Below are 25,458 nucleotides of genomic sequence, written 5' to 3'. Positions count from 1 at the left end.
CTCAAAAAATTATGTAAGATCTTCACTTGAGGAAATACACAGGACTGCTGCAGCATCTCCTAGAAGATGCTTTCTTCAACTGCAGGCTCTATTTTCATATGAAAGATGCAGCTGTTCCTGTCCTCCCACCACTCTTTCCTGCAGCCTCGCTGAGCTGGAGGGATGTCAGGACCACAAGTTCCTCAAAATGGTGGAGTAGGCAGGAGCTGCTTTGCACCCACTTCATGTTCATCTTCACGTCTGTATATCGTCATGGGAGATATGCTGTACCCAGATAAAGGTTATTTTGCTCTTTAAGAAGATACTGTATGGTACTCTATGGCACTTCTGTTGCAGGAAGTGAGGCTTGATTTTCTTCCTAAATCCCTAAATCTCCTATGCCTCTCAAAAAGGCAGGAGAAAGGCAACTGTAAAGTCAAATAAAATGCCAGCTATACCTCACTGAAATATTAGCGTCTTTGTTTCCCTCTTGACCTAAAAGAAACCTAATTTTCTTAACTTAATACCAAAAGTAGAATGGTTGATTCAATTGGCTTCTGCTGTTATGGAAGAATATAGTATTTTTCATGTTGATTCAATTGTTGGACCTTTCTATCTTCCAGTGGTGGAAACATTTGAAAACTGAGAATTTTCCTTATAGTGAGACATGGTCTTAAATTACAAAGTTTGAACCTGTTTAAAATATTTCCCAAATTCAAGGTCTGGGAGCTAAATAGTGGGAGCTGGTTAAATCCTCCTAGGGAAACTGGAATTTAAGGTATTTTAAATATGAGTTTCATGTAGCAGTCATAGTATTTGTATCCATTCCATTTGCATCATTAAAGGCTTGCTGATGAGAGAGGGAGAAGTATTTGGGTGTCAGACTTCAGGTTTGTCTACATTTGTCTGTCTTCAGCTCAGAAAATGTCTAAAGCGTTTTCTAAAGGCTCAGCTGTGATCTGCCCATTCTTTATGCATTCAAGACAATTGCTAGGCAAATTGCTCTTCTGTGAAATAGTTTTTGTTCAGATAGAGCACAGCTATACCAGAACTTGAGTTTTTCCTAGGCTGTTTCCCAGACTTGCCTCAGATCCTCTCTTTTTTCCAGTAGTCTGTGATCCAGCCTGTTTTATCTAATCTGATCCATCTTGGCCTCTATGCCATGTTCATTCCATGGTTCTTGAATGTCCCAACAGTCTGACTTTGTTGTTTTTCTTGCCCCACGAGTCCCACTCCTTCAGTCAAGAAAAACCTGGGACAGCTATCAAATAAAACCAACAAATTTGGCTTTGCCTGATAATCTTCATGTAACCAGCCCGTCCTTCAGCTTGGTGGAGAAAAAAAACCTTCCAAGCTGTGTCCTGGAAGAAAGGACAGGTCTCTGTGTCCTCCATCTCCTTTGGGCAAGTTCTCAGATGACTTGGCTTCCTCTGGAGATGGAGGCAGCAAGCAGGCTGTGAGAACTGCTGCCATGGCATGCTCTTCTCCACCCTGTCACAAATTTGTCATCAGCTAAGCTCACAGCTGGACCTCCTGAAACTTCCACCCTCCTGTCAGCAACTGCTAGTGTGGGCCAAGCATGTGTTTGTGTTTCCCTCTTGTGGCGTGCCAGATCCTGGCTTAGTCTGGGGTCTTTTCACTTGTGCCAGGGGTGAGAGCTGGGCCAGCTGCTCCAAGGCTTCAGCGGGATCTGGGATGGCCTATGTGAAGAGCAGGCAGCTGCTGGCTTTATTGGTGGGTGGCACTGGAGCTCATGAGCACCATAGGTGCCTGAGTGCATGTAGTTATGGTTATGCAATGCTTTAATGCAATGAGGATATGATTTCTCAAGTGACCAGTCCCAGAAATTTTAAAGTTCTCTGAATTTCTTCCTGGAAGTGACACCTGGGTAGAAGTAGTCCATCTGTTAATTGGCTGTTCTGACAAACACCTACTGAACATGTCAGTCAAAAAAATGAGCACAGTCAACAAACACATCAATCTGACAGTCTGAAAATCATGTGAATTGTTGTGTGTGTGCTACTTACAGCTACTTACTTTCCACCTAGGAAATACCTTGTACTTTTGAGGCTGAAGGTCCACATTATTTGTGATAAATTAAAAAACTACACAAACATTTTGTAAGTCAAGGGCAAAAGTTGAAATTACAGTCTTGTATTTCTGAGGTAATATTGTCATGTAAGAAAGCCACGATATTCTTTAGTCTTTTAAGGAGAATATCTGGCAAATGTCCCCAGTTGACCTCCTCTTTCCTATACCCTGCAGCATGCATATGTGACTGGGAAATTGAGGCACCCAGAAATTCCTGCATGGAAAGGATAATAACCCTACCAGTTATTTTAAAGGCCAATCACTGCTATCTAGAGTATACTTCAGACAGCTTAAAATACTCTTATTTCATTGAGGAAAAGTAGTGATTAGTATACAGGCCATCCAGTTTGTGGCAAGGCTGTCAGAGCTGAGGTCTAAGATGGGTATAGAGCATCTTGCTGTTTGTCACTGTTCAGATCCAACCTTCCACTAAAAATGCGACTGCCAGAAGAAATGCTGGCACAAGATGTAGAAAACAACCCTCTTGTTGTTATTTCACCAATTATTATTTCAGAGAGGGCACCGTATAACTATGGGGCCTCAAGAATAAAAAGTAACAGATGCCCACTGGAGCAGAAGCATTAATGTTTGATTCATAGCAGAGAAGCATTTTCCTCCGCTTCCAGGTGTCTCTTAAGTCTGAGCGCTTCTTGCTTTGTTAGATGCATTCTCCTGTAAACACTTTGTTGCTGCTATTACATTTTCCCATGCTGAAAGTCTATCGCAAAGGCTTTTTTCTGAGGCATTGGCAGATGGCAATTAGCACCCTTCATATTCTTTCCCTATAACTTCAGCAGTTTTTTGCCTGCATCCACTTAACAGCTCCAGGCATGCCAAATCGCACGCTTCTGGAGGACTTGTTGCTAGTAGCAGATCTTTGATTCTAAATGCCTAAGTAGCGTCTGAACTATATTTAGAGCAAGTACACGCCTGCCTATTCATGATCTTTTGTGTATAGCCTGGACAGCTCGGTGCCAGCATGCAGCATAATCAGCTTCTCCTTTAGCGTTCAAATTCCACAGCTCTTCAGACAGGAAGGGAGAGGGGAAAGAGTGGTGGGCAAGGAAACAAGGATAGTAATTAAATATGACTTAGGAAAAAAAATCCCTGAATAGCAAATTAGCCTTGCTGTTTTACTAATGTTACTGCTCTCTTCATAAAAGTCCCAGCCATGTAATTATTGCACATTCATAACTCCTACAGACTTTCTAGAGAGTTATACAGTACTGAGTGAGGCTCTGAACATCAAGAAGTTGTCCTCATTTTCCTGGACTGCTAAAGAAAGAAAGAACTGACTACATTTCCTGCTTAACAGCATTTCCATTAACTGGGAAGGCAGGCACCTCTTAAAAATTCTAGGTAGTTGTCCCACAGCTTTGCAATGTAAGGATACCTGGACTAACAAGAGAAGCCTACAGATGTAAGATAGTAATCTGGCTCTGGCACTTACTGACTTGTATAAATGCTCAGAATTCATGTACTCCAAGCATCTGATTTTTCTAAGTTGTGTTTGTAAGTACTTAGTTCTGCAACATTAGAGCAAGATGTTTTCACTGTGAGACACAGACAAATTCAACCAATTTGATCATGTAGAGGTAAATAAAAAGATGATCAAACCTACATGTTCATTCACTTAGAGGACAATAGGTAAATTTGAGTTTATGATTGAGTGTACCACTAACTGTTGTCTGTCTTGTGAAAATGTCTCCATTAAATTTCTAACTTGGCACCTCTTCACAGGGAGACAACCTCTAAATATTTTCCTTATAAGCCTCTTAAATAATAACTGCATCTTCCCCTTGAACTTATGTAAAATCAACAAAATACAAGATAAGGCTGTAATTTTCTACTGAAAGAAAATTAGTTAATAAAACCAAGAAGGGACCCTACTCCTATTTGTCATGGTTACATTTTTCAGCTATCTGCTTTAACTGGTCAAAGTGAAATCTGAACCTGTTCAGATGTTCAACGTGGGTGGTTGGAGAAATGGGTGAAAAGCTTGTCCAGCCACTGATATCCAGCTGTAGAGCACAGACCTATCTCATGAAAACACAAAAATGAAAACCAATTGAAATGTGTGTACAATTCCTTGTAAATTGTACTACTAAACGAGAGAGTATAATATGTTTAATAATTTTTACTTTCTCTGAATGCATTTGCTGTTGACTTGCCTTGAGAACCAGCATGGTCATTTCTTTACTGACGCACTATAGGTTCTCTTTGAGTACAGAACTCTTTGCATGCTTCTGGTTCTTATGTTCCATTAAAAAAGGTTCTGTACTTCCACTTTTTGTGGTAGTGCTGCTGCTGGAGATGCACACTGTGTCTGACTTCTCCCCACTCGATGGATTGTAGGTATCAGCCTGTGCCAGGAGCACAGGGTGCTGTGCCTTCAGCTCTAACAGACAGCTGAAGTTTTTAATTCCCTCTAAACAGATGTGTGGGGTTTTCCAGCTGAAGGCACAGGGGGGAAACAACCTGAGCTTGTACTTTGTACTAGAGCCATCTTACCATTTATCCAATAGTTGTCACATTTGCTTCATTGCAAATTGAAGCTCTGGGAATTAAAGAGGGAGGATTTCTGTCTAGACCTTGTTGTTGACATTCTCTGTGGAACACATCCAATGTCCCAGGGAAGGAGGTCACTTTCTTGAATGCAGATGGACTAAGGCTGTAACATCTGCTGGCCTTGTGCCATTTCCCTTCTGTCCTGCTTTTCTTGAGAGGAGTTCAATTTCTGTCTTCTCTATATTCCTCTGATAATATAATCCTGTTTGGAAGAGATAAGTATAGTCATTTCACTATTAAAATTGACTGTGTACAATTTTTTCTCTGAGAGTCAGAAAATTGGACATGATTTCAGCAATGTGCTTTGGGAATGGTAGGCTATTGATTATTCCTCTGTCACACAGATTGTATTTGAAAACAAGACAGGTCTATAATTCTTTTCTTGATTGACATTTCTGAACCAAATAAATGAGTTTTATTTGTGTTTTTGGATGAACTGTTAAGTAGAAAATGTTCTGGTGTTTTCCCCAGGACTAGAAATCCACAGCTGTTAGGGCAGCAATGAAAGTGGTTTTGTTTAAGTGATGTATGGCCAAAGATAAAGAATTGAGTTTGGAGCCTCAAAATGAAGTTTATGGCTCAGTCCCATCAAGTATAATCAAGAACAAATTAAGTCCTTTTGGCTTTCTTTGTCATTTGAGGACTGCCTTATTTATTCATGGTGGGGTATTTTCCCTAGAAATTTTAGGTGATGGAGGTTAGAGTTTTATTGCACAGATACTTGAACGAGGTCTAAATATTCAGAAATAATTTTATGAGTGTACTCAATCCACCACATTAACTTGAGTTTTGCCTTAGCAGGGAGTGTATTAGCTGTTGTTCTGCAGCAAGCAGTTACAATTGTAGCAAAGCTCAAAGTTAATTTTACAAAAGAGAAAGGTGATTTTGTTATAAAATAAGCAGATTTTACTTGCTCATACTCCCCTACTTGCATATTCACAAGCCTTTTGAACTCTTCAGGAGCTTACAGTGAAAAGGATCTTTTGTCTCTGTATCCTTTCCTACTTCTGGGAGTCATTATGGTTTCCTCATAATTTTTCATCTCTGTGTCTGGGTGCTTAGAGCTCCAACCTTGTTCTTCATCTTCATCACAATCTTTTAGCTGCTGTCCCTCTTTTTCAGCAGTCCATTGTTTTCTCTACCTGGATCTCTTCAGAAGTTGCACATGGCTGTGCTGTGATTTTGATGCCCTGCAGAGCTGGGTACCAGTGAAACCTTCTGTCACTCCTTCTGGTGCTTCCCACCTCACCATTCCCCCTCATTTTCCACAGGCCAAACTTAACCCTTCTATTCCAACTCTCTATACCGCTGTGCCTGTTTTGCTTTTGTTCAATTAAAAATTTGCACATAATTTTCTTTGGTACTGCAACACTTTTATGAAATAATGATGAACTGCTCAAGTATTTCTAGCCTTCCCTTAACACTGTGCTAATAACCTGGACCTCCAAATTAACTGTACCATAGGAGAGAGTGTCCTGGTCCTGATAAAGGCAGTCAGAAAACCCAGAAAGTGACCAGCCCCTTAGAGTAGTTGCTTCAATGTTCATCCTTATGCAACTTGGAAGTCATTAGAATTGAGGCCATATTTGGAGGTTCAAACCTGATACCTCTTGTCTGAATGCACTTTTGTCCATATCAGAATAATAATACTCCTTGGCATCCCTGATAGTTGGTGCACAGGTAAGTGATATTTTAGGTACTGAAGTTGGAAATGCAGAGCTTTGGTAGCACACTTTTTATCCCCTGGTCATTCCCAGGGCTAACACAAATGCAAAATGAGAGCCCTTAAATAGAACTGAGCTCAGAATGGGAAGCCTTGAGTGTCTGAAATCAAATATAAGTAACAAAATGTGCCCTGAGCCCACTCATCTCGGGTGGCACTGGATACCCAGCTGGAAGGAGCGAGCAGACACAGGACCAGCTGTGTCATCTGCCTAGTGTGGGGTTACTCACAGGGCTTTTTGGAGCAGGAGGAGGGGAGGTTCATCCATTATTAAAACATGGATAATAGAAACTTTATGCCCCACTGGTCTTGCATTAGACAACATGAACTGAAAGATGAGGTCTCTGCTAATTCAGTGCCTGGTTCTCCTGAGACAGGCTCCCATGTGAGGGGGGAGCAGACAGCACTTGTCTGTCTTGTTCTGCCCGACCCCAACCACCTGAGGGTTCCTGCTCCTTCCCTAGCCATGGCCCCCTGTGACAGCTTCACTTTGCTGGAAGAATAAAGGTGCAAAAAGGAGGAGAAGACCAGCATCTACAAAGGCCATGGTCACAGGATGCAAAGTCAGGCACAATGAAATAATCTCCACTCATGCCAGATCAAGTGCTTAATGTAAAACACATCTCCAACTCTCTTCTTGAGCAGTCACCCTAACAGCAGCACTGTTCCCAAAAAGAAAGTGTCCCACAGGCAAAATTTGTGCTTTCAGAGGGCTGGTAAAAGATGGATGTCTTTACATTCATTTCTTGAGGAAGAAGCTAGGATGCCATGGGTTATTCTCAGTAAATAAGAGCAAGCTGAAAAATCCCATAGTTATTCTCTCTTTCTGGTGGCCCCATAACTTGATACGATACGGGCCTTTTTCCTATTAAACCGTAGGCTTTGAGAAATTCTACCCTATGCATGGCTACAAAAAAAGTAGAGGAAAGAATGCTGAAGTTAATGAGGCTAGCAATCCATGTCTGATGCAAATATTTGATGTGACAATAACTGCTAACACCCCCTGCCTCCAAGCAGAATGTCCAGGCACCTTGAAGTTTCTGAAACCGAACCAAAGGTCTCTTTGGGACATTCTGTAATTGTGGGGTGAGTCAGGGATGGTTTTTTTAACATTTAGTGCAATGAGCGACCAACATGTTTTCTCAAAATGAACCATTCCATTTTGTCCCATGCAGAGCTAGATTTGTTTTGGTAATCTGTGATTTTGGCTAAGGTCCCAAACCACTGGCAATGCAAGTCCTAAGCAGATGACTCTTTATGGTAGTTTTGGATACCAGAAGCTTAAATAATGAAGTCCATATTTTTTTCTTCAGTAGGAAAAATAAAACCATCTGAATGGTATTTAAAACAAAAATAGGTTGAGAATTTAATCTACTGCAAAATTTGAAATGGATTTCACTTACTTTGAATATTTTTCAGATATGTTGGTTTCAATTATTGAGGAAAATTTGAGTCTGATGTTCAGATAGCAGTATTTTTTCACATATTTCTAGTTTCACAATTTTACTTAGGGTAGGGGAAGAGAATTGGAAGAAAATATCAACTTTTTTTAATTTCTTATTCACAATTCTCTTGTAATTGGCACAAATCAAGCTCTGAGGTGGGATTCACTGAAGTGTTGCAATAAGAGACATTAATTGTACCCAGTGTATATACCACTAGAAACAACTTCTATTTGAAGCATTTCAGGATGTAGGAACAGATCCCTCCCATGTGATTAGACATAGAAAGCCTCCCTTGTTCTCTCAGAGTAGTGTAAAATGGACTCCCACTGTTGTCAGAGCATCCCTGAACACACACTTTTCCTTCTCAGGAAAGTGTAAAGCCAGAGTGCAGGCATCCAGGGATGTTTCTTTGTTTTCAGGAGGAGCAGAAATAAGCCCTATTGCCCCAGTGGGTCTTTCTTCCCATCGTTCTGTATCTCCCTTGAGTTCTGAAGGATATAGTATTTGGAATAATTTGCCTAATTTCAAGTTTCCTTTCCCACCATTCCCCCACAAAAGTGGCTTGTACTTAGCACAGAGATTGTGTGAATACTGCTTTCTTCCAGAATGAATTTCTAGGTATTTCTCAGAGCTGTGGTTCATCTAAACTTCTTCCACTGATGAATTAAATATTGTGACCACTGCCACGACTTGCTCTTCCTTTCATCCTTTGCCCAGTGGGAGACCTGAGTGCATGGAGGTGGGCTTTGTTCTTGGCATAGAGAGGAAAGGGGGATTAGGAAAGTTTTATCTCTATGTCTTTTGCTTCCTTTAGTTAATACTAATTTGTACTGAGTCACTTTTGAGAAGGCAAAGGAATAGATCTGATGCTGGTCCTTAGTCCCGCTGGAGTTTATTTTCCCGGTGTTAAACGGCCTCTCCTAAAGGTCTGTTGCTTGAACAGTCTGCAGCTTCCCCCAGGAGGTAGACAGGGCAACATTACAGAGGTGCAGTTCCCTTGCATCTGCTCCAGGCAAGTCAGATTCTCACCCTGGGACAGTGCCCTGAAAGGAATGACAGATTTTATTAGAAATTTAATGACACATGATTTTACAGACCAGCCAGCAGGTCTGATTGCTGCCCTAGCCAACATTGGCAAGAAAATGTGCCATGTCATGGTGAACAAAATGTGTTTTCAGGTGGGTCAGGAGGTCCTTGATGAGCAGCTGGCTGTAGTGGATTAGGCAGCAAAGGTGTATTATTCACTCTGTTAGAGGCTGCCTGAAGAAATGAAGTCACCACGAACTCCGAAAACCTCCCAAATTGCCAACTGGCTCAGCCAGCCATGCACAGACAGTGGTGGAGGAACCAGCCCAGCCACCTGCATCCAGTGGGGTGGAAGCTTGCACTGTTGGCAAAGATGCTGTGGCTGTTCCCTGTAGGGTGTAAAGGGTTGTCTGCCCTTCGTGAGCCTTCCACCCACCCAAGGGGTGAGCTGCAGGTGGCAACAGTGGGGAGCATGCTTTACTTCATGTTTCTGGGGGATGTTATAATGTTCATTTCCAGCCTCTGCAATTTATTTTACATACTGTACATTACTTCTGAAGGAGAAAAAAAAAAGTTGGAAAGTATTTAAAACAAGAGAAATGCTTGAAATATGGAGAAGTCACAAAGCAAGGAGACAAACATCTTGGGAGGCCTTGTCAAGGTTGCCTGTGGCTTGAGCTTGGTGCAGAACCAGAGGCATCAAAAATGGTAGGAACCATTTCAGTCCTTGTTTCTTACAATGGAAGAACTTCTTTCCTCCAGCTCCATGCTTTACCAGTGCATTTGGGTGATGGCAAGCAGATAAATCCACAGCAGAGTATTTTCTGTCAGCATCTCTGCCTTGCAGAGGAAAGCCCACAATACCTGTGGAGTCTGTGCTGTGGGTACTCACCTCCAGCCAGTGCCTGTTGCCCACAGGGTCCCTCAGCTCTCTCTGCAGACACCTGGGAAGGAGTGACATTCAACACAAGGGGCCAATCTTTAAATCTTCTTGTCAGCAATTCCCTTCACCCAGCCTCCAGTTCAGCTCAAGCTGTTCTTTCACATGTTTTTTTCATTTATGCAATTACTGGAAAAAAGCAAAACAAATGAAGTTGACTTAAGTGTTTTCCCCAGATTGAAAGGTGATTAACCAACACTAGTAGTTGCCAAGCAGCTGTATACATCAAAGATTATACTAGTGCAGAGAGAAGCTGCTATTGTTGCTGATTACTCCACATATTTAGTATTTTTCCATGTGATTAATTAAGGATAGGATCTTTTCCGTGTGCATGAAATTTCCTTTCATAAACAGGTGATTTTTTTTCCACAGAATGAAGGCCAATTGTGATCTCACTCACACCTGTGTAAACCAGGACTCACTCCACTGGAGCCTCTTCATCTAGTCTAATCTAATCTAATCTGTGTGTTTTCAAGTGTGCCAGGCATTAGGGTATCTGAACACCCATGCTTATCCCCAGACACAAACTGATGTCACTGGGTTCAGTCTTAACTCACCATGCCCTGTCTCTCATATATAATTTATCAGCCAGAATGATGTTAGGTGATTTGCACTCTGAAGTAATCATCAGTCAGGCAGCAAGATGATGCATAGGTGGAGGGAGAGCAGATGGTATGAAAGATTAATCAAGAAGTGAAAGTCCGTGCCACTGCTGGTCCACAGCTAAAGATCCTCTTGGGTGTGAAAAATGCTAGAATAATGGTGAGGTATTTGTCTCCTGAATTTGTGCTATTACTAGGAAATCCTTCCATGCTGCACAGCTCTGGAAAGACCAGGTGCTTTTTTTTGGAGCCTCTTGGGGCAGATGTCATCCACAACCTTGTGGTGTTGAGGCAGCTTGGCCCCCATCACTTCAGCAATGCTACCTCCTGCTTTTCCCCCCTCATGTACCATTTGCTCTGGTACAAACACCATGCCGTTCCTCCCTAGCCACCATTTCCCAGTAATTAGTACTTCTGCTTCCCATGCAGAGACCCCTCTCTTCCTTGTCAGGTCACCCCTCCTGCCTGTCTGCTTCCTCCTTAGCTGGATGTCTCTTTTTCCATCACATCAAACATCTCACCTCTGGATAAGGAGGATCATCAGTGCTCCTGAGGCAGCTGCTGCTCTGTTCCCTCTAGCAATAGCTTTTCTCCCATCTTTCTGGAAGTCAGACCTCCTTCTGTGAAAAATGCTTCACCTTTCCCATTTGCATCCCTTTGGTCATTGTTTTCCTTTCTAGCTTCTTCCTGAGTCATGATTCCCTTCAAACAGTTTAGGTCCTCCTTGAAGAATGGTCATGTATTCTGCAAGAGCAGTTGAGTGTGAGCAGAGTTGTTTTCCTGCCACAAACCAGGGCAGGCCAAATGCCAGGCTGCAGCCAGAGCCAGGCAAAAGCGAGGAAGAACAAAGGGTTAGAACAAAGAGTTAGGAAGCCAGTCCCACCATCAGCCTCATTGTCCCCACTGCCACCTCAAAAAGCAGGGTGGAAACAGAGACTGATGCTGTGGAACTAGACCTGGCCATTAGATTTATGCAGGACCTGAGAAGAACCACTGAAACTGGTAAAAATAAAAAGCTGATAGTGATGTGGTACTCTAGACCTCAGCCAGTGAGGGCTGAGCATGGAAAAATAGAGGGGAGAGAAAAGTGTGGATCTCATACCCATGGCCCTGACCATTAACTCATTAGTAAACACTGCAGCAGCTGCTTTTTCTGCAGCTTCAGGACATCAGTGTCTTTTTAATTGCTTTCATGCAGCCTCAGCACTGTGGCATGCTTGGCTGATGCCTTCAAAGGGTGTCTTCACAGCACAAAGGGCAATAAACTTAAAGACCATTACCTGTATTGGGTAATGGTCTTTAAGTTTAATGGACACTCATTCCAGCTCTGTTGGAGCTCATAGGCATGAGTCTGGGCCAGGAGTGACTATACCTCAAATTTATTTTAAATTAGAGCTTCTGGTTTTGCAGGAACTTTTTTATTGCTGCAGGCAAGAAGAGGGATGGAACAGCGTTCCACCCTTCCAACATAAACGCGTGCTGGGCAAAGCCCACTGTGTGCCGGCTGTGCAATCCTCCTGCAGCGCTTCCTGCTCAGCTATTTCATTTGCTTGCCATTGGCCAGCTTTAAAACCTGGGGTTTTAAGCTGCTGTAAATTGGTGCAGCTCTACTGAAATGCGGTTTTCAGCCTGTGGTCTGTGAATCCCTAGGTCTCTGTGAACCTCTCCGAAAAAATCTGCAAAAGTTAACTAAGAAAAGCAAACCCTAATGTCAATAGGCTTTGAATTGCCAATACATGGATTTCCTCCAGAAGGCCATTTTGGGGTGCCAAAAAAAGAAAGTTACTGAAGATCATGAAAAGAGTACTGTTTGGCACTAGCTAAGAGTCTGTTTCTGACTATTCATTGACTAAAAAAATTAGTTTGGAGGAGGTGATCAGGGTAGAGTAAGCAAATGCTACAGCTTAGGCTCAAAGTTCTATGTGGTTTTGGAAAGGACACTAAAATACTACCACATATACCTTGTATCTGTTTGTAAGCTGGCCTGGTTGAATAGTAGAAGATAACAAAATGCTGCTGAAATCGTTGGAGTATGATATTTAAGAAAACTCTTGTTCCAAATGTTCCTTCAAAAGGCCTACACTCATCTCTCCTAAATTAAAAAATGAGCATTTGATGTAATGTTTTAATATACTTTTATGTAACATAACCTCAGCTAGAAAAAGAATATACATATAACCTCTTAATAACTTCAAAGCAGTGAAAGATCTTTTATTCTTTTCCAATAGTGTCACATTAATTTTTCTTTTCCTGAGTTCCAAGAGTTTTGTATATTATATAAGCAGGCACAAATATGTTCTTTGCAGTATTTTATTTATTCTTCTCTTAGAAGTGGATAGAAGATATATATGCAGTTTTACAAAGGATTTTGAGACTTAGTGTTGTCCTGCAGAGCAAGAAAACATTCAGAAAGAAAATTCAGAGTTTCTGAAGGCAACAGTTTCCTTCAAGATGTCTAAGCAGCTTCCTTGGAGACTGTCACAAGTCTTCTTGTGTTTCTTCTTAACTGTAATTTTAAAATATTACTTCATTCTGTAAAGCGTTTTAACTTTACAGATCTGCAAGCTTCAGTGGAATAGGGCTCCATACAAACTTCTTTGAACAGTTCTACTTCATCATAGCCCTACAAGTGCAGCACAGACTGGTGGGGGAGATTTGGAACTAGAGCCAGATACCTAACAAAAGCTTCAGCTGTTTGGATCTGGAATCTAAATTATGTTTGTGATCAAACTCAGATTATTCTTCTGATATTCTCTAGCACCCGGAGAAGAAAAAAAAATTTCTTTCAGTAGAAGTTTAGCAATCAAGCCATCCTTGCTAGGCTCAAGCAAGTTCCAGTGACTGTACTGAACTAAATGCACACAAGCAGCATTCAGCCTTCTCTGTGGAAGTGATCTGCTTCCTTGAATCTGCATTTTCTCCCTCCCTTAGCTGGCACTGGGTTACAACTCCCTGCTTTGTGACTTGCCCTGAACTTTTCTATTCTCAGACTTCAGGGAGTGTAACCAGTCATTAATAAATGAATACACCTTTTAAAAAAGCAACTGTGACCTTACACACGGAGCTGAACCTGATGTGCTCCACCAGACAAGGGAAAAATTAGTGAGGCTGCTGCAAAGGGGAAACCATTTTGTCTCTGTGATTCCATGTATGTCCTGTCTTTAACCATTCCCTTCTCTGAATATCTGCCATGTGCAAATGGCTTGTGTTTCATATGGATCTAAACCATGCAGTATTTTTATATAGATTACCTGTGAGTAGTGAGCACAGCCTGCAATAAAAAGCAGAGGTTTCTGTTACTTCATATCAACATATGATCTCAGCAGTATCTAAAGCATATGCTACTTACCATACCATTTGCATGTGCATTCTTATGTTTTTGTTCCACTTGGGTTATCTTAGAGCCTTAGGGCCTACCCCATTTGCACATGTTTGAATTAGATGGATGCAAAACCACCATACGAAAATATAATTGTGGAGAAGAGGAAGGGGGACAGTTCAGAAATGTGGATGATTTTCCTCCTTTCCTGTCAGTTCTGTGTCTGCATCTGCAGTTATATGCATATGTTCCTGTCACAGGTTTACCTGGATTTACTTTCAGGACAAACAGTCCTGAAGCTGCATCTTGCAGCACTATTTAAGGCAATTCAAAACAGGGAATATAAGACTCTTCTCCCATCTGCTATGCAGATGGGGATTCCTATTTTCTTATCCCCTTTATTCAAATTTTTCCACTGTCATATGTGCACCTACAAGCTATTTTCCCCATTACTAACTGGAATAGTGGTGTGTGCATGAATATTGACTCTGGAGGTTACAGTGAGGCAAACTCATGGTATTTTCTTTTTATGGAGCAGATGCATTGGTAGTTCATAAGTTATTCATGCCCAGTGCCCTCAGGGATCCATTTATATAAGCTAGAGAGATGTATTGGGTGCCTGACTATCTCTTATGCCTGCCTATCAGATGGCCCTCATAACCATAATCATATCCCAATTTATACTGTCATCATCGCAGCATGCTTTTGAGGAAGAGAATTGTAACTGTTCCCAGTTTTCTCAGGGCCAAAAGGGCCCTGGGGTACTTGAGCTGGTTGCCCCACGTCTCAAGAAGTTCATCTTGGCTCTCTGAAAACCCAAACTAACTCTGTTGTCTGTTGGACCTCTGTTACCCTCTCTGCCAGAGTGTGTGAAATCTCCTGTCAAACACTTAAGCAGCAGAAATTGGCAGATCCCAGCTTGGCTGCTGCAATGCCAGCTCTAAGCATTAACCTTGTCATTAGACACCAGCTCTTTTCTTAGTGGAAGACACTGTGTTCCACTCAGTATGTTCCACTCAGCTTTTGCCAGTACTCTTCAGAGGAAGGATGGGTCACAGGTTTTGACATTTCTGTCACTGGACAGATCGATGGATATAAATTCTTTTGGTCCATTTGGTGTGGTTTGGTTTGCATTTTATAACAGATTAAAAACATTATGCAAAACAAATGCAAGCTTGAGTGTCCGCTTAGTGCCTTTTTAGAGTAATGTGCATCATTCCTTGTACTTTATTTACTGTTGGATTTGCCTGCTTTTCTAAATCAGCTGTGGATGTCCAGCTTCTGATTTATATAGAGCCAGAGATGCACTAGTTATCTCTGAGCTTAGTTTTCCTGTGGAAAAACTCCAGGGAAAGTCATGGATGCACTGTTGAATTAATCAGGAGGAGGAAGTTTTCTTGGAATAAGCAGAACTTCCTTTCATGCAGGATAAGACACAGCCAGATGCCAAGGGTGGGGAATAGGGACATGATTAAAAATCTAGATAAAGAAGGAAGTGCTTTCCCCTGCAAAGATGATGCATTTTCCTAAAATTTGATTTCTTGCATTGCTCGGAAATCAAGTTGTTCCACCCTTTTTTTTTTCTTTATCTTCTGCTTCAGTTGCAAATTTTCCCTCTTACTCAGCAGACCAACCAGTAGAAACAAAATTTCCTTCCTCTTTGAAGCTTGCAGATGCTCAATTCAGGAAAGGGCAAATGGAGGAAGAGCACAGGCCATGCCCATTTTTGGCTGCAAGGCGTGAATGACGGAGGGAAACGCCATGGTCCGTTCCAGCTTTATTCTCAGTATTAGACCACTGATGTCATCAGAATTTGTTCCACACTCAACTTTAGCCTCATCACCGTTATTTCCTGCAGATCTATAATTAGCAGAGGTACATATGTGCGTGTGTGCACTCACAGAGAAGGACTTACGGAGACAGAAGTGTGTTTCATTACTGCAATCACTGCCAGGTGTTTAAGTGTAGTAGGCTTGATATTTATACAACAGCGGGACATGAGTTCTCACCCTCCATGTAAATACTTTTGACTTTGTATGACCATACATCTAATGGTGCTGGCTTTCCCACCAGACTCCCATAGTCTTGTTCTCGCTGCCTGCATGGATATATTTCCTTTCATTTCCTTGCAGAGTGTGTTACTGTTTCATAACTTGGTAAATCAGCTCACTCTTTTGATTCCTCCCACCAGCGCAGCTGTACATCAGAGCAGAGCCCTGCGTCCCCCTGCATGGTTTGCCAGCTGCGGCAGACAAACAAGGAAGCCACCAGAGCTCTGCACTTCTATTTTCTTAGCTTCCATGTAGAGACATATATATAAGGAGTTTTTTTTTTCACCACACAGACATCCGCTAGAGCTAGCATTGTTTTCATTGATTGCTGCTGCTGGAGCTCTGGAGGCAGCAGTACTGATCCATATGGAAACAAGGTTTCCATAAATCTGTCAGACTTAATTCTCTTGCAGAGCCTCATCCGGTTGCTTGCTCCTATTTTCTTTTCCGTGTTCTCAATTCCTGATTGAGTCAAGTTCAAAGAAGCAACTTATTTGGCAGTGCCCTTGAAATAAAGGTCTGCTTTAATTGTGCCTTGGGAAGCCTGGGAACATAAGGTTTCCTCATGCATTCAGAAAAAGTATATTTGCAGGTACATGTGCATCTGCTGTCCCACGTCCTCTGGCACACTCGGGGTATAGTTCTTCCACATGCCTCTTTTTAGCATGTGGGGGCTGAGTGCTTTTCAAAGCCAGGGATTAGACTCTTTCTTCTGTTAAGGAGTGGCTATTAGTATTTGATGCCTTCTGTCCTGCCTGCTGCTTTTATGCTCCATTGGCGCTGTTTCAGAAATTACATTATCATGGGATTGAGCAGTTTGAGGGATTGCAAAGCAGCAGCAGAGTCTTTCCCCTTCGGGTCAGGAGTTCATCGCTGACCTGAGCTAATACTGGCTGAACTTCATTAGCATCTGAAATGAGTTTGGGATCTCCTTTCCAGTTTCTACCAAACACATATCTCATGGCTCCCCAACACAAAATTTTGCTTTACCCAACACTCTCTCAGGGTGCTGCAAAGACACCCACAGCTAGGAAGTGTCCTTTCAGTGATGGTGTCAGGGCAGAGTGGCCAGGTGTGAGCATAATATGCATAATATGCATATGTGTTCTCCACCATCTCCCCTCTCTATCCATCACCACTATCAAAGTTAACATGCACAACCTTGGGCTACAACGGATGGTGAAGAGCAGGAGACTATGCTAAGCTGACAGGGTTGTTCATAAGCAGAACCATTTGCAAGTAAACTAAAATGTCTGTTCTCAATAAAGACTTCAGACTTTCACCGCCCATTCCTGTGTTTCTGTGGAAGGTTATCACTGTGAATCAGAAAGAAATTATGCTAATTCGTTGTCACCTTTGGGGATCAGAAGATGGTGTGGTGATAAAATCAAAAAGGATTTTTTTTCTTCATCTGGATTAAACCGCGTGAAAGAAAATTTGCTTTCCATATGATACAAGATGCTACATAGATACCACATGCCTGACCTGCTCTAAAACCATCTGTCATCAGCTCTAGGCAGCGCCCATTTGTCTCGGTGCAAGATCTCCTCTGGTCGGTTTAGTGGTCTGTCTGTTTATATTCATACGCTTAACTGTGCTGCAGCTGGCTTAAACAGCTTATTGCTTCCTGTATTTTGTTGTTTAATCAGAAATACTGATAAGCAATCTAAAAACTAGTGGCTTTTCAAGGCTTTCATGTAAGAGTGGCATTGGCATGGAAGTACAAAATCAAGTTTTGCGAAGATGAAGCTGAAGGCTCTGTCCTTTGCTCCTCCCCTTGGCTCTGTCCTTTGCTCCACCCCTCAGGAATGCAGGGAAATTTTCCCCCTCAGAGCAGCTGTGGTGGGTTTATTATATGACCTTTTTTTGTATCTAAGGAGGCTTGCTCATATAATTTCTACAAAGAATTAATATTTCAGCTTCTCTTCTCCTCTGGCAAGCATCAGGGTGTTTAAACCAGTGCATCCTGCTGGGGCCCATTCCTACAGCTTTTCTGCCCTCTCCTCTCCAGTACTGAGCACTGAACCCAGTGCCAAGCTTGCTCTGTGGTCTGTGTTCGTGGAGGTTACTTTGTCTGTGTGTGGGGACCTACCAAATGCAATCTGTCCTGAAACCTGTCTCTCAGTATGAACCAGCTGTTGGGAAAGCTTGAGGAACCGCTGGACAGCCATGAGAGCAACCACATTATTAATTCCTGGCACACAAGAAGGAAAGGCGTGGAAGAAACCCAAAGGCTTTCTTAGGGCTCTGTCACACGTGGCCATACATGGTATTGCTACCCAGACAACACCAGGGCTATTTGGCTTCCCCTTGCCTTTCTCTGTGATGCTGTCTCCATGTGCAATATTTGCCTCCCTCCTTAGTTGCCATGCTACTGTTCGTTCCCTTTTAATCCTCACTAAAGAGTCCCATTCTCCCGTGATTTCCTCAGGAAATGGAACAAACTCGAGTAAGTTCTTGAGTCCTCTGCCCACCCCCTTCCCCTTCTGTATTCTGCACATCTGCCTATTAGATTATAAGTGATTTGTAGAGAGGCTTAGCTTTTTCTGGAGAATTGTACATGGTCAACTTCATTGTTGTCAGTAAATGCATACTTTACCTGGGCTTCTCGCTTTCTTCTTTTCCTTTTAAAATGAAAAATCCCTTGAAGTTCTAAAATAAAACTACAAATCCACAAAGGTTTAACTGCAGTGCCTTAAACAGGTGCTTTATCCACTGTTCTCTTTGAAATGTGGATTCTAGCTTTTGTGACAATCTAACAGCGATGCTTTCTCCACTAGAGAAAGCCTAATTGCTCCCCATGATGGCAAATAAATCCGTGGAGATTTTCAAGTTCAAATTTGGATTTCAGACTAGCTACATTGTACGATGCACAGCACTATCTCCACATCACAGATTCAAATGCACTACCAATTTCCTGGAAAAGCAATGCATTTTCTCTTTTTATTAGTATTCATTTATTTGTTTTATCTAACTGCGGTACTTGTCGGAAGAGCATTTGTTGGTCCAAAATGGAAATCAGATACTCTACACTGTAAGAAATTAGTTGGGGCATCTCTGTGAGAAGCTGGTGTGACCAGAGGGGCAAGGCCAGTTTATTCATCTGGGCAATAATCTTGATATTGGAATATGAATAGGTCTTTGGGCATTTCAGCAAGACTTAGGATTAGTTCCTGAGACGTCTGGAAATCAGTCTCATCTCTGCTTGTGTAAGTTCCCCATATGCACAGTTCCCTTTTCCTAGCATAAAATGGACAGGGTTTCACAGAAAATCAGGCTTTGCACTGAGGCAATGCTTTATTTTAAAGAATTCCCAGATGTTGTTGGTTTAGGGTCATTTTGAAATTTCCCATGATGGCAAAGCAACTTGTGAGAGAATATTTATACAGCACAGGCTTGTCTTGAAGCTGAATAGGTATGAGGAAGCACCTCAGCATTAGGCTGACTCGCACCACACGAGGCAGCCAAAGCTAAAGCAGAGACCTGGCAGTCTGGAGACCTGGGCTCTCCTTCACTCTGCAGTGGAATTGAGGTGACAATGGCCTCAGGTTACACCAAGGGAAGTTTGAATTGAATATTAGGAAAAATTTCTTCACTGAAAGGGTTGTCAAGCATTGAAACAGGCTGTCCAGGGAAGTGGTTGAGTCACCATCCCTGGAGGGATTTAAAAGATACGTAGATGTCGAACTTGGAGACATGATTCTCTTTGTGCATCAGCAGCTTTACATCATTTCCAAAGAAGGTGAGAGGGTGATGGTCACCATGGGTTTGGGTCTTACCCTGAATCTGTTCAGAGCTCACTCAGAATTCAGCGTGGTGTGAATTTTTGCATGAATAAATTTGGCTTTGTTGCCAAGTTGATGGACATCACCCACATGTCCTGTCATTGTTTTGGAGCAAGTGCCGTGGCTGGGATGCTGAAGGAATGCTGTATGTCCAGTTTGTCGAGGTGCTCAGAGTGTTAAAGGGCTGACACGCAGAGAGCTTGCTCTGCTAATGGATCAGGATTTTTATAGGCAGAAGGGATATGCCATTGTTGGAGTGGTAAATCTGTAATGACAGACGTTCGTTCTATATTTGTGAATGACCTGATTTGGCATGCATGCGGTTCATTCTCCTGACAATAATGGAAACATGGTGTGAGACAGACAGAGAAATAAAGCTGTGGTTAAGTGAAGCTATACCTTTATAAACGTTTTGATTTAAAGTATTTGCCCCACTTAATTTCTCGCCTTGATAAAAAAAAAAAAAACAGCCCCTGTTTGAATAGTCTTTGTAAAGCTTTCAGCTCTCCTCCTCCTTGTTTTTCCTCCTCTCTCACCTCCCTCCTAAGCTCAAGAGATGAGTGTAAGACATCTGTCAAAGCTGTGGTAGCGTATTTCTGCTGCTCTGAGAGGACCCCAGGAATCTGTCAGAGCATCCCTGGCTGCAGCAGTCCTGTCACCGGGTGATGCCTGCCCCCAAGGTGAGAGTCAGGCACTGTTGGGACACAGACCACTTTGTCCCAATGTTAATTTGTCCCTGAATGGAGGGAGGGGAAGGGGAGGAATGAAAAGAGAGAGTTTTGAGGGGAAGATACCGTAAAGTTTAGGAAATAATAGCAAAGGCTGTTTTGCCCTTAAAGAGTTGCTTTCTGCTTCACATTTCTTCCTCCCTCCTTCAGGAAAAATTCCTAAACTGCTTTGGCTCAGTACCAACTATTCCTTTGGCCTCCCAGCCAGAAAAGCTTGCTGAGGATGGAGAAATAGCCATACACAATGGTTTTGAGAACTAATAACACATGCATGCAGTCCAGCCTTGAATTATATGAAATATGGTGCATAGCTTTCAATCCTGTTTTGTCAGAGCCCTTGGTTTAAAAGCCTTCCAGTCCCTCTCCTGCCTCTCTTCCCCCTCAAAAATAAATCCTACACATTTTCTCCCAACTTCCAGCATGTGTGACCGTAATTGTATCTCAGATGCTGGCAGAGTGCCCGATCTGTCAGCCTCACATGGGAATGAGGAAGGATGCCTGCTGGATCAGCTCAGCTGGGAGGGAACGTGGGGGCCAGAGGCTGGGACACTTGCTCCCACGGCCCCACAGAGGAGTGGGAGGGCATGGGGCTGCCCCTTGCTTGGGGTGCACATGGCAGGTCAGGATGTGCCCCAGTGGCTGCTTCCTTCTGGGGCAACTGCTTGGGGCCAGTGGGTATAGCAGAGAGCAATTAGTTAATCAAGGGGCCAGCCTCGAGTGAACTAATTACTTTGGTGCATTGTATGCCACGGCCTGTAATTCTTCTGCCCTGTGTTAGTACAGATGGCTCCTCCCTCGGTAAAGGAAGACACTCTGTGTTTTAGTCACGCTGCTGGATCAAGGAAAGTGCAGTACTGGGTTTGCAGCTGAGCTGGATGAACCTGCTCAGGACCTGGCCCTTCTTGCATGGCCTCTAGCATGGCTACTTGTGTTAGTTAAAATACACAAAGGTGCAGATCACACAGCTCTCCAGAGAGGATAACTCTTGGAAGTTGTGTGGTGCCTAGGGGAACAGATACCTCTCTTGATTATGACCCATAGGGACTGATGTGATAGAAAAATCAATTTAATTCTGGAAGAACTTACCATTAAAAGACAACTTGTGGAACTTAATTGCTTGAAATAATTTGAGGTAAGCACAATTCTGGAAAATCTATAAGAGATAAAACCGTATACCAGTGGGGGTGGCATCATCCTCTAGTTCTTAAGAAGCTCCATTTCAATGGAAAAGGCTTTCAGGAGGCTTATGCTGTGATTGTCCATGAAATAATTAGTTGTTGTTAATCATTAAGCATTGGTTTGCCTCAACATGAGACAGCAAGTGAGCATTACTGAGCTCTTGCTTCTTGGTACTTAAGCCATTTCTTGTATCCACTGGCATGGCAGAAGCAAATTTCCCTCTGGATTGTCCTGCAAAAGCAGTTTCAGTGTGAGGGATGTGGACGCAGAGTGATGCCATGGCTGGAAGGGAAAGAGTGAGCAAGGAGCTGGTGGGCACAGCGGGTGTGATGAGTGTGCCAAAAGACAAACAGCAGGAGAGGTGCTGGATCTGTGCTGGGGACTCCAAGCCCTTGTTCTCACTCAGAATTTCCAGGGAAACAGGACTCTGTTGCTTTTTCCTGCCCTGCAATGGAGATGAGGGTTCAGCTCTACAACAGAATAATGTTATCAGTGGACATTTCTACCATCACCATTGGCATTCTGCCTTGGTTCCCTGTGGATGTGGTAGATACTGAGTGTACACAAGGACGCTGTTATGCCAGACACTTTAAAACCACCAGTAACCCTCTTGCATCCTGAGGGAGCATCCTTTTCCCCAAGGACAGCCAAGCAGTGGAAGAGCTCACAGAGGCTATGAAGTCTCCATCTTTGGAGGTTCTCAGGGCCAGACTGGACAAAGCCCTGGCAAACTGATCTGATCCCGCTGATAGCCATCATTGAGCAAGTGGTTATCCCAGGGGCCTCATAGATTCCCGCACCCTGAGTTATGATCCTGTGGTCTTTATCTGGGGTTGTTTGTGTTTTTGCAGAGCACACAAACACTGTGTCCTGTCTGCAGGCAGGCACCTGCCTACAAACTAACTCAATGGCTTTTTTCCCATGCAGGGCCTTCTGAAGGAAGTGTTATGCATATGGATGAAGGCAGTCTTAGTTTCTTCTCACCTGCATCTTAATGATCGGGGCAGTTCAACATTAATTGGGAACGTTTCTTAGAAGTACTATTTGTTAGCTGTTTGGTACATTTTCCTTTAGCTCATTAAGTAATTACTCACTGTTCTGTCGCTCCTCTGACAGAGGCTGAGTACAGCAAAGCATTTTTTTTTTCTTTCTTCTAGTGCTAACTATGTATTTGGACAGCCTTTTGTGTTTTATCTGATGATGCTGTTTTGTTCCCCACAAATGGATACTTCCTTCGCTCTTCACCCTTCTTTCTCCTCACCCTTTCTACACCCCCATGCCTTCAGTGCCAGGATGGCAGCTCTCAGACTGCTGGTAGTCCCCTGGCTCTTGCAAATCAAGGACTTTAATCACAGCATGTGAGCAAATATGATATTGATGGTGTTTGCTAATTTTTTTAAAAATGAAAATGTTAAAATTTTATCTTTTTTGGGGGGGTTACATATTAATGTGTGGTGATTTGAATATGTGCTAATACATTTTGCATTTGGAATGCTTAATTGATAAAGATTATGTGGATAAAGATCTATAATTAACTGATAAACCTTAAAACATTAACAGATAAAGATTTATATTGTTCCTGAGAAAAATGATAAGAGTTTTTCCTCTCTGCTGCACCCTTTTAAAAAGTGATAAAGGAAGAAAAATAAGAATAGGGCATTTAGTGCAGCTTAAATGTAACTTGCTTTGTTGTGTTGTTGCTGAATTGAGGTAATTAAACTTTACACAAACTTAAAAAAAATATTTTTGGAAGAGACAGAAGTTAATTTCAGCCTAATTGTTATACTTTATTTTTGGGACCTAGAATTCCCATAATCAAGGATCAAAGCAGACACGCAGTTTTCCTTCATCTGGAAATCAGCAGACACCACAGCTTGCATAACAAAAGATCAGAGACTAAAGGCTGTGCAGTCTGTCTTCATGAGACTAAAAATTTGCTCACATACGAGGAAGTCCATCAAAGCTTGTCTAAAACTTGTATGTGACAGGAAATACACTAATTTTATATGCAGAGTGGTTAAACAGATTTTCCTACCAAATCAAAAGTATAAGGAAGATTAGATCCAAATCCACCCACCTATGAGACTTCAGTGAAAACACTCTGCATCTGGGAATAGTCCACCAGACTTGCAGACCTCACTCCTGCTGATCCCACCCTGGACTCACCAGATTTTGCTGCAACTCTGCTGAGGAGGCTGCAGCCCTTGACTCCAATGGGCCAAGGGCTTGGCTCACTGCTATCTGTTCACTCTCAGTGGCACACTGATCCTTCCTTATTATTATGTCAGTTCCAAATCAATCCTACATTTTAAAATACATCTCATATGGCACTGTTTGCAAGCACTGTTTTCTTTTTCTCAGCCTTTTAAAAGGGCTACTCAATATAGATGTCTTGAATTAGTACTCCTGCAGAACAATGCAGGTGTAATGATCAGTTCAGTCCTAATGATGTTGCTCTTTTAGCCTCTGTGCTCTAAGTGTTTGCAATGTAGAATGTATTTATGATCATTTCTCCCAGTGGAAAGAGTGAGCAATTATTAGTAATGTACGGGCTATTTACAAGGCTTTCTTTTCATTGTGATAATCTACTCCTCAGCCAAGGCTTTTGCCTTCATCCTGGTGAGTACAGTATCTTTCAATAGTTATGTTTCAACACTAAATACATGCCTTTTTACTTCTAAATGTCTGAGTCTTGAATCAACTACTCTGCTTTTGGAATATCAATGCAATCCCCAGGGTCTCAGATATTTTTTAAAAATCTCACCTCCCTGCCAGCACTTGTGTTTTGTGAGGAAACAGGACTGTCTCATTAGCACAGAACCAGTGTGGTTTCAACATACTGTGAACATACTTGTGCTGCTGCCAATCCTTTATCCTCCCAGAAGGGCAGTTAAGCACTGGCATGGCCTGCCCAGGAAGGTGGTGGAGTCACCATCCCTGGAAGTGTCCAAGAAATGACTGGATGTAGAACTTACTGCTATGGTTAAGTTGGCACAGTGGTGTTCAGTGAAAGGTTGGACTCCATGATCTTGGAGTCTTTTCCAACCTTAATGATTCTGTGATTCCATTCCTGGCCACATCCAGTCTTTCATGTCTTAAGAGCAATCACCATCTTCACCAATTCCCTTTCCCATCACAGCCCTGCCTAGGAAGGCCAGCAGTGTTCGGGCAAATGCCAGTGGCAGGTTCTAGCTCTTCCTGAAGGCATCTTTGGTGACTCCTAGCAGTGTGATGGGATATGTCTGTGCCTCTGGTCTCTCTGACTTCAGGCTCCCCTGCAAAGAGAAGGGCCCTTCTGACATGACCAGAATTAACACAGGTGATAATTCTGTGATTGCATCCAAACCAGTCAAAAACAGAGTGCCAGCAGATTTGAGCACATATCATGGGCACCCTTCCCCTGGAGTTTTGGCTCTCTTCTGTCGAAGAAGCACAACTCAAACTCCTTTCATTGTATTTCTTAAAGCAAAAAACCAGCCTGTTTGCCTTAAAGCAGTATTGTGGCATGACTAATTTCACCTAGATTATTTTTTTTTTAATTCTTGGTAACTAACTAGATGATTAACTTTATTAAGAAAGCAGGTCCAAAACAGGCAACTACATTACCTTTGATCTCCCTGCCTGTGCTTCAAAACAATAACCTATTTGGGTGCACTCAAGTTTAACTTTCCCTGGCACCACTGACTAGAGTCACTTTGGTTGGAGAAATAGCTTTAGGAAATGTTGGTTAAAAAAAAAAATTAAAAAAAATCAGTCATACTGCTCTGCTAATTACATTTGCCATATTAATGGCACAGACTGTTCATTTTCAGGCTCTGTTGGAAAGATTACCCAGAGAGGTGTTATCCTCTCAGTACAGTGGCAGATGTCACCCTGTGGGATATTAAAGCCAAGTCAAGATTGTGCTGAAAAATATTTTTTTCCTTCTGTACAGTAACACATACAGCTCTAGATTGCATTAAAAGAAATCCCTTTGCAGAAGAAATGTTAATGTGGGCTGCCAAATGGGAAAGATTTTCCAT

The sequence above is a fragment of the Melospiza georgiana genome, chromosome 1, assembly GCF_028018845.1.
Source record: "Melospiza georgiana isolate bMelGeo1 chromosome 1, bMelGeo1.pri, whole genome shotgun sequence".
Lineage (NCBI taxonomy): Eukaryota > Metazoa > Chordata > Aves > Passeriformes > Passerellidae > Melospiza > Melospiza georgiana.
The sequence above is the reverse complement of the archived record's forward strand: the minus strand, read 5'-3'. Positions refer to the sequence as shown.